General features: G+C 39.8%; 1 pseudogene across 1 annotated transcript; it reads left to right on the top strand.

Annotated features, from left to right (window-relative positions):
* Nucleotides 1-1,119: 1,119 nt before the first annotated feature.
* Nucleotides 1,120-7,975, top strand: LOC144514034 (uncharacterized; annotated as a pseudogene). The gene is made up of 2 exons (XR_013501244.1): nucleotides 1,120-1,544; nucleotides 5,927-7,975. The product of XR_013501244.1 is annotated as an uncharacterized LOC144514034 (transcript).
* The last annotated feature ends 1,160 nt before the right edge of the window (nucleotides 7,976-9,135 follow it).

Raw genomic sequence — 9,135 nt, 5'->3', positions numbered from 1 at the left:
ATTATTATTATTCAGGCTTTTTTTCTCACTCCCAGATGCGTGACAGCACCAAAATAAAAAGATTAAGAGGCTTTGTGGCGTTCCAACACATTCCCACTCCCATCTGGTAAAATACGGACGTTTGGTCAGGTGCCATTGTCGTCGTTATTGACGCTAAAAGTCTCCTTTAGAGTCCGCTGCACGGTGTGGGAGGACCCCCCTGCCTCCCCCCGCCTCTCCATGTTGCACGGGGCATATTCACGGGGAGAGCAGCGGAGGAGAAGCCCCTTTCCTCCGCATTGTCCCACTTTATCTCCGGTGCCAGTGCAACCATTTCTTACCTTGTAAAGAACTGCAATAGTAGGATTTACATCAAACTTGTGACAGCAATAGTGACAAGTAATGCATGTTAATAAAAATAAAGCAGAACACATTCAGATAGTCAGACTCCAGGATTAATCTTAGCCCGGCTGTTAGCCCGGCTGTTAGCCCGCTGTTAGCCCGGCTGTTAGCCCGGCTGTTAGCCCGGCTGTTAGCCCGGCTGTTAGCCCGGCTGTTAGCCCGCTCTGGAGCCGGCTAGCTGCAAAGAATAAAGCTCCATGGTTACTTGGCTGGATTTAAGTCAAGGGAAGCGGCATCATTTTCTCCTTTTCTTTTATCAATATCATGAGCACTAAGATGATGAAGAATGCTTTGGTGCTTGTGATTCCAGTCAAATGAAGTGAATGATTGAAAATGAAAAATACGTTCAAATGCTCCAAATGAATCTATATTTAGTTATTTCTCCATATACTTCTACATTATTTTAGTTATTAAAATGCTGTACATTACTTAATACTCAAGTAAAGTACAAGTACCTCGAGTTAAGTCCAGTACTTGAGTAATGTACTCCGTTCCAGTCCACCACTAACTGATTCATTAACTGAATGTGTATCTGTTGTTTCCCCTCCTGACCTCCAGGCGGTGACGTTCTTTCATTTTAAACTTTTAATCTGAAAAACCCTGACTGGGAGGAAACAGGAAGTCTGGTGTCTTCACTGTGACGTGTGTCTGGCGGCGGGACAGCTGTGTTGTTTGTTATTAGTGAGTTTTAAGAAGACAGAGCTCCAGGTAAACCTGCACACACTCAGGTAAACCCTTTAAGAACTGCTCTTTTACACGGCAGTCACAGAGAATAGAAGACAGAGCTGCCTGTCATTCTGGAACTTTACGGTTCAGGGACACTTCATAATAAAAGCATTTAAATAAGAAAATAACGGGGGGCTTTTATTGTGAAGAACATATAGGAAATGGAACCGTTTCACAGCCGCTGCTTTGAGTTTCAGACTGTTTTAGTTGTGTGTGGATGTGAGGAAAAGGAGAGCAGACAGCAGCTCCTGAATATCTCTGCTGCTTTGATTTGTACTGAACAGAATCCAGAGTGAGTCCAGCAGCCCCAGTGGAGATCTGCTGGACTTCAGGACCAGAGAGGAATGGAGGAGGACAACCAGAACCAGGAGCAGAGGAGCAACCAGGTCCCCAGAAGACAAGCAGCAGACTGGGACTCTGATAGCAGCCATGTTCAGGTCAGTGTTCTCCTATCATATAACCTTACTGGCTGGACCAGGTTTCTGCCGCTGGCGCACCAAATGCTTGCTGGTGTGAAATGGTTGGCTCTTTGTAAAGTATATAGTGTGGTGTAGACCTACTATATCACTCATTTAGATGACGTGATGTAAGAAAAGAAAGAGAATAAGGATGGACACAACTAATGTCTAAAGTGAGTACACAGATACATAAACAGTGTTACAATTTATGACAAATAAATGAGTTCTCCTCATAGGATTTAATGTGGAATGTAACATATTCACAACCCTCTGTGTATCATCTGTTCATTCTGTTGTTAGAGATCAAATGTGGGAATGGAAAGACGTGTTTCTAGAGAGAGAGGAACAAACAATGGAACGTTTCCCTCCAAAACTAACCAACAGACAAACACCACGCTGAAGTTAGCGTCTGATTCAGCAGGAAACTTAACTTCCATTGCTGAGTGACTGATCCTCTGTTTTTTTAACCTCTGACTGTATTGAAAGAGTGTTAGTCATTAAGGTCAATTAGGAATTATGTCTAAAACACACTTTTAGATTTGTGAAAGCTTCATTGTCTTCATGAGAACGCAATAAAGGGAGATTTCACAGTTTTTTTCATATGTAGACCACAAAGTAGTTCCAGGACCGTAGTTCTAGGAACAGTCCACTTCTAAACAGTTCTACTAACTACTCTCCCCCAAAACTGGTTTCCCATTTGCATTCACACTGGCCAAGTGGCCGTAGGAACTGACCTTTTGTTATTATAATCTCAGCCATCTAACCAGCACTATGCAGAAAAGACCCTGCCCTGAAGTAGGAGCTGAAAGAGTTACAGGAACTGCAGCCAGAGGAACTTAATAATCCCCAAATTGGTCCAGTTGGAACACGAGAACAAAATGGTTCTGGGAACATTATGTTCTAGGAACAAAACAAAGCTTAGCTTGCTACATTTATCTTGGGGGGCTAACATTAGCTTCAGTTTATAGTGTTGCGTTTTCTTGAATTTTGAGGAATGAGAGGCTTGGTCCAATGAAGATTAACAAAAAGATTTAATAAGAAAATGGCATGACAAAAACCTATTTCCAAATCCATGTGTTTTGAGGTAACTCCCGGTCACACAGAGATCCGACCATGTGGGTGCCAATTCTTTTCAAGCTACAGGAATAATAAGGAATTTGTTCTAATCTAGTCTGCACGCCAGCAGGCTCCAAGAAGGATAGACAAAAGGTCTCTTCCTGCCGTGTGATAAAAGAACCCCCCCACCCCCAATCTTAGGAGAGCAGACAGACATGATTTAATTAACATGAAGAAGCTGATTTTTACTGCTCAAGTGGAATCAGTATGAAAGAGAAGGCTATTAATTGGGTCTAACAGTATTGATACAATTCTTCTGCCTAACCCAGCTGCAGCGTATGTTGTGAATACATTAAAACATAAAAGTACATTGACATCAGAGATCAGCATTGTTTTAACATTTTTAAACTCGACCTAAGCTTTATTTAATGTGGAGTAACTGGTAGCTTAGCTCTCTACACTTTCCAAGTGGCTTGCCTTACTCTGGTAATAAGCAATATGACAACAGGATAAACATAATGTTGGTTTGTTAACGGACTAACAGAGCTGACGGACTGACAGCATTTCACTGCCGAGCGACGGAGATTTCATTAACGTTAGCAGTGTGAGGGGAAACATCACAAGTTCTGTTTGTTTACAGTGTTTCCCACAAGTTAAAAATGTACTTGTGGTGGTGGGTGGCGCAGGATGTGACGACGCGGCGCGTGATTGCTTGGTTCAGTAATAAACTAGTCAGATGAAACTTTCTGCTGCTTAGTATTCTGCTAAATACAACAAATTGCTCGTTGAATTTAAAACAAATGAAAGGAAAGTGGAGCCATGGTGTGCTTTGTCAATTAAATCTGTTTTTTTGGCAAAACGTTAACGGTTCAACAGATAAAATACCTGATTACCTGGAGCCCAAATATTAGATTAACAACTATATAATACTATACTATAGTATTTTGATCCATACAGCCAGTTATTATGAATCTTAACACTGTCTCCTCCTAACTCCTGTTTAATCACATAAGACTCCAGCTATCTAAAGTAAATTCTTGTTCATTTTGTATGTTAGATCATAGTTTGTTTGTTTTCTTCGGTAAAGTTAGAAAGATACAGATTTGAACTTCCGAGATCAATTACTCTATAGCGAAATGTTATTAAATCACAAACGATGCGTCTTTCCTACCGTAGTAAGGTTAACAACGAGCTATTGGCCAGTCTCAGATATGGCTTTTTCTTTGCCACTCTGCCTAGAAGGCCAGCATCCCGGAGTCGCCTCTTCACTGTGGACGTTGAGACTGGCGTTTTGGGGGTACCATTTAATGAAGCTGCCAGTTGAGGACCTGTGAGGCGTCTATTTCTCAAACTAGAGCCTCTAATGTACTTGTCCTCTTGCTTTGTTGTGCACTGGGGCCTCCCACTTCTCCTTCTATTCTGGTTAGAGCCTGTTTGTGCTGTTCTCTGAAGGGAGTAGTACACACCGTTGTAGGACATCTTCAGTTTCTTGGCAATTTCTCGCATGGAATACCCTTCATTTCTCAGAAGAAGAATAGACTGTCGAGTTTCAGAAGAAAGTTCTTTTTTTCTGGCCATTTTAAGAGTATAATCAAACCCACAAATGATGATGCTCCAGATACTCAACTAGCTCAAAGGAAGGCCAGTTTTCTACCTTCTCTAATCAGTCATTTACCACATTAACAATGTCTAGACTGTATTTCTCATTAGTTTGTTATCTTCATTGAAAAAAACAGATTTTTCTTTCTAAAATAAAAAAATAAACCAATATCCCCTAAAATTTGGATATGATTATTTTTGAAAACTACATGTTGTAGTACAACCAGCAGGCGGGCTTGTATGTGTGGAGTAGTTTTGGAGACATTACTCTGTAATTATGATAGATATTACATTTGTTTAGCAAAAAATATTCCCCAAAACTATGCATATGCCTATTTTTTTAAAAGTAATTGATGTAGTACAACCAGCAGAAGACTAATTATGTGTGAGCTAAGTTTAGAGACACTTCTCTTTTTAATTATTAAAATATTAAGTCTTTTTGGCATAAAATATTCCCCCAAATTATGATTATGCTTTTTTTTGAGTATCTGCTGTAGTGCAACTAGCAGGAGACAAGTTATAATTGATGCAAGTTTGGACACACTACCTTATTTAATCATTAAATGAATAAATATTCTTGTTGTATCTCTTTTCGGTGTTGTAGAGACGGTCCCTAAGCACTCGTCTTACTGCCGTCTCACCGCCGGCTGCTCGTAGAGACCAATGTTATTTCTCCAGGTTGGAGGATGGCTCATTTTGATGAAAATGTGTTTGTAGCTCGTTGTTAACCTTACTATGGTAGAAAAGATGTGTCATTTGTTATTTAATAACGTTTTGCTCAGAAGTTATTCATCCCGGAAGTTCGAATCTGTGAATATCTTTCTAACTTTACCTCGTTTTAAGTTTTAATCTGTGTTTTTGGGATCCTAAACATTTTGTTCTGACATGTCCTGTTTCACTCATAAAGATTTCATCTGAGCAGATTTCTATCATTCAAACAACTCTGAGTTATAGTTTAAAACTTTTACAGCCAATTTAATAAAATTACAGGTTTTATTCGGGCTGGAGTCTATAAATGCAGTTAATGGATAAAGGCACAGAGAACTGAAGGCTCTGTTAGCAACGATTAGCTCCGTTAGCGGTTAGCTCCAGTCAGCTCTGGTTAGCTCCGTTATAAAGATATGGAGCATGCTTACGGTACTACTAACGATAGCCTCTGAGCCTGATGTGCAGCGGTGATGCTGTCATGCACGCACGGCTTCATGAGGTTCTGTGTGCGCTGAAAAATACACTGATTGGAAAAAATTGTAATTCAAATTTTATTTACCTGGGCGGCTCACAATCTACCTGGGCGGGCGCTCAAGTAAAACCTATGTATGGGAAAAACTGGTGTGTAAACACGCAATGTTAAACAAAAGAAGTTACAGTAGAAGGCTCACTACATGTTAAAAGTCCTGGCTTAGAGGCGCATTACCGTGCTTACTTAGAGGCATGTCCTTTTAGATGTTTTATGTTTTTAAATGGACCTTAAGCCTAACAATAAAGCTATCATCAAAATTTGTTTAGCAGCTCTTTAGCAGTGTGCATAAACGTTAAAAAAAACTTAGAGCAAATATGAATAAAGGCCGAATATATGATATATACAGTATAGAATTTCCTTAATTTTGATGTTAAATTTAAGTACAAAGACGGAAAATTGTGAGAGCAACTTAAAAAAAAAAAAAAAAAGGTCGGTCACTAACTCTCTCTATTTTTGTCTGTTATAGAAACAGAGAGGAGGAGAGGGACCCAAACGTCACCACTGTCAGCACTGTGACAAATCCTTCACAACATCTGGATATTTAAAGATTCATCAGAGAGTTCACACAGGACAGAATCTACACAGCTGTGATCAATGTGGGGCAGCTTTCAAACGCCAGGATATCCTAAAAATCCATCAACGCATTCACACTGGAGACAAACCTTACAGCTGTAATCAATGTGGGGCAGCTTTCACAGTACTGAGTTCCCTAAAAAAACATCAACGCAGTCACACTGGAGAGAAGCCGTACAGCTGTGATCTATGTGAGAAAGCTTTCAACACTCAAGGAGATGTTGAAAACCACCGACGTGTTCACACTGGAGAGAAGCCGTACTGGTGTGAACAATGTGGGAAAACTTTTACTCAGAGTAGTAACCTTAAAACACACCAACGCATTCACACTGAAGATAAACCTTACAACTGTGATCAATGTGGGGCAGCTTTCCGTCATCAGAGTAGCCTAATAAAACATGAACTCATTCACACTGGAGATAAACCTTACAGCTGTGAACAATGTGGGAAAACTTTTTCTCAGAGTGGTGAACTTAAATCTCACCAGCGCATTCACACTGGAGAGAAGCCATACAACTGTGATCAATGTGGGGCAGCTTTCCGTCATCAGAGTAGCCTAAAAACACATCAGCTTATTCACACTGGAGATAAACCTTACAGCTGTGAACAATGTGGGAAAACTTTTTCTCAGAGTAGTAACCTTGAATCTCACCAGCGCATTCACAGTGGAGAGAAGCCATACTGGTGTGAACAATGTGGGAAAACTTTTTCTCAGAGTAGTAGCCTTAAATCTCACCAACGTGTTCACACTGGAGAGAAGCCATACTGGTGTGAACAATGTGGGAAAAAATTTTTCTCACAGTGGTAGCCTTAAATCTCACCACCAGCGGATTCACACTGCCTCGTAGTGAAGATGTTTGAGAGCCAAGCTGTTTCCTCCTGCCTCCTCCTCATGCCCTGATAGCTGTGTTGTTATATTCTGATCTTCTCTCCACATTGAAGGCTGACCAGCAGTAACTTCATCTTCTGAACAGCATGGATGTTATCCTGGCTACGACTACATATTACGCTCCCTCCCTTTGAAGGAATAGCCCTGTTAGTGGGTCAGATGCTGTTTCTCCAGTCTCGTGTTTTAACGATTACTTACTGAGACTGTTTTATTACAGATTTGTTCCTGTTATTGTTTTAGTCTGACTCATACATAGTCTCCAGTTATTAGCGGTCCCTCCCTGGCACTGAAAGTGCGAGGAACCTGTTGTTTATGAAAGTTTTATTATTTTCCTGGCAGGCTAATTTAGCATTTTTTCGGGGCTTGGGATGCTCGAAAACTCATGGCCTGTTGCATCTTTTCCTCATATCACGTGGCTCTAGCTGTTACAATGTTATGTTATTTTATTTCTTTTCAATTAATAAGTAAAGGAACATATGGAAACTAAAGATTCCAATTTCTGAAAGAAATTGTGTTGTGAATAATGGGTGCTGAAAAGCTGAGGCGACACTGCATTGCTGGCTTGAATGTGATAGATAGATATGACCATGCATGTTGAGCGGCTCCATAGCACCCCTAATGCACAGAAGGCCTTAATTTGGACATAGTTGCTCTGATATTCGCAAAATTTGGTACACACATTTTGTCTCATAATTTCAGACATACTGTATTTTCAGTTTACTTTCATTAGCTCCGACAATCGGAAGTCAGCCATTTAAAATGTTATGCTATCTAGTTATTGTTGTTTTGTAGTTTAACATATTTTGTCCTTTGTGGACTTTTCATTTATTAATCTATATTTTACATTTGATATTCACTGTTTGTATTTTCTGTGACTGTTGAGGTCTGTTCAGACTGAAAGTGAAGACACTGATGATGTAATACAAAGTCAGAAAATAGAAAGCAAACAGCTGATTTTGATGTCAATGATTCCATTTTTTAAAAATGTTTTGGAATGTGGAACAATTAAATGCAAGATTAAATAAAACAAGGCCACATGCTGATTATTAGTGACTTGATTTGATGGATGTATTCTTCCTGTTGTGTCTGTGTTTAAACTCCTAATTAAAAGGTAAAGTTTCCATCCACTAAAAGTTCTGTTGTTGCCGCTGACAGACTCAGATTATTATTCTAAGAGTCTGACAACATTACCTACAGAGATAGAGCTTTTAGTTAAAGAGTAAGATCCTTTTAGTTTAACATGAAACAGCCCCAAAATCACCATCACCAAACCCACCAGACTCCATGTCAATAATCAGGACTTTTAGCGTGTATAGTCCCAGCATATTTCCACATGTAAATGGGTGAATTAAGAGTTTATTTCAACCAAACCAGAGTGGTGATTGTTGGAACAGTGGAAAGATCAACCAAGACGGCTTTTGGTATTTATTTTTTCTTTTTCTATCGACTATAAATGAAGTTTGTTTGATAATCATGAAATTGCTATTTTATTTAAATGGAGTCTGGTGATAACATACATTTAAATGCTTACATTATATTTTGTTATTTCTCTTTTATACTTACAAATTGTTTTAATTATTTAAGTGCTGTAGATTATTTAATACTCAAGTAAAGTACAAGTACATCGAGTTAAAGGTGCACTATGAGTTCCTGCATGGTTTCAGCGCAGTTTCATTTTTGTCTCAAATGGCAGGCATCTCTCCTTGATTCGCTAGCTGCCTGGTCCCTGAACACACCGTGAAAAAGCCCGGTCTCGGGAGACAACACGGGTCGTAAACGTCAAACAAACACTAGGGGCACAGGCTGTGACCAAAATACAACAAACCACTCCAGCCAATCACAGACAAGATGGTTGGGGGAGGGGGTGGTGGTTAGTGACAGTCAGTTAGTCATGACAGTTACGGAAACATGGGGGGAGGGGCGAGCTTGCTCTGTTTGGTTTGGTATTTTACTACAGAAGTGACCATGCAGGAACTCATAGTGCACCTTTAAAGGGTAACTACTGTTTTTCCAACCTATGTTCCCATGTTTTTGTGTCCAAGTGACTGATGGGAAAAAACTATCCTTGACGTTGTTCCAGTATTAAGTGAGATCGCTGCAGTCAGAGAAACAAGCTACGATGTAAGTTAACAGGACAATTGTCCAGCTTGTATTCACCTTCACAAAAGTGCTTGTTTCCATGTGGAAATATGTTGGCTAAAAGTATTACTTTT

Source organism: Sander vitreus, unplaced genomic scaffold (genome assembly GCF_031162955.1).
Source record: "Sander vitreus isolate 19-12246 unplaced genomic scaffold, sanVit1 ctg417_0, whole genome shotgun sequence".
Taxonomy (NCBI): domain Eukaryota; kingdom Metazoa; phylum Chordata; class Actinopteri; order Perciformes; family Percidae; genus Sander; species Sander vitreus.
Note: the sequence above shows the minus strand (reverse complement) of the source record. Positions and strands in the feature narration are given on the sequence as shown.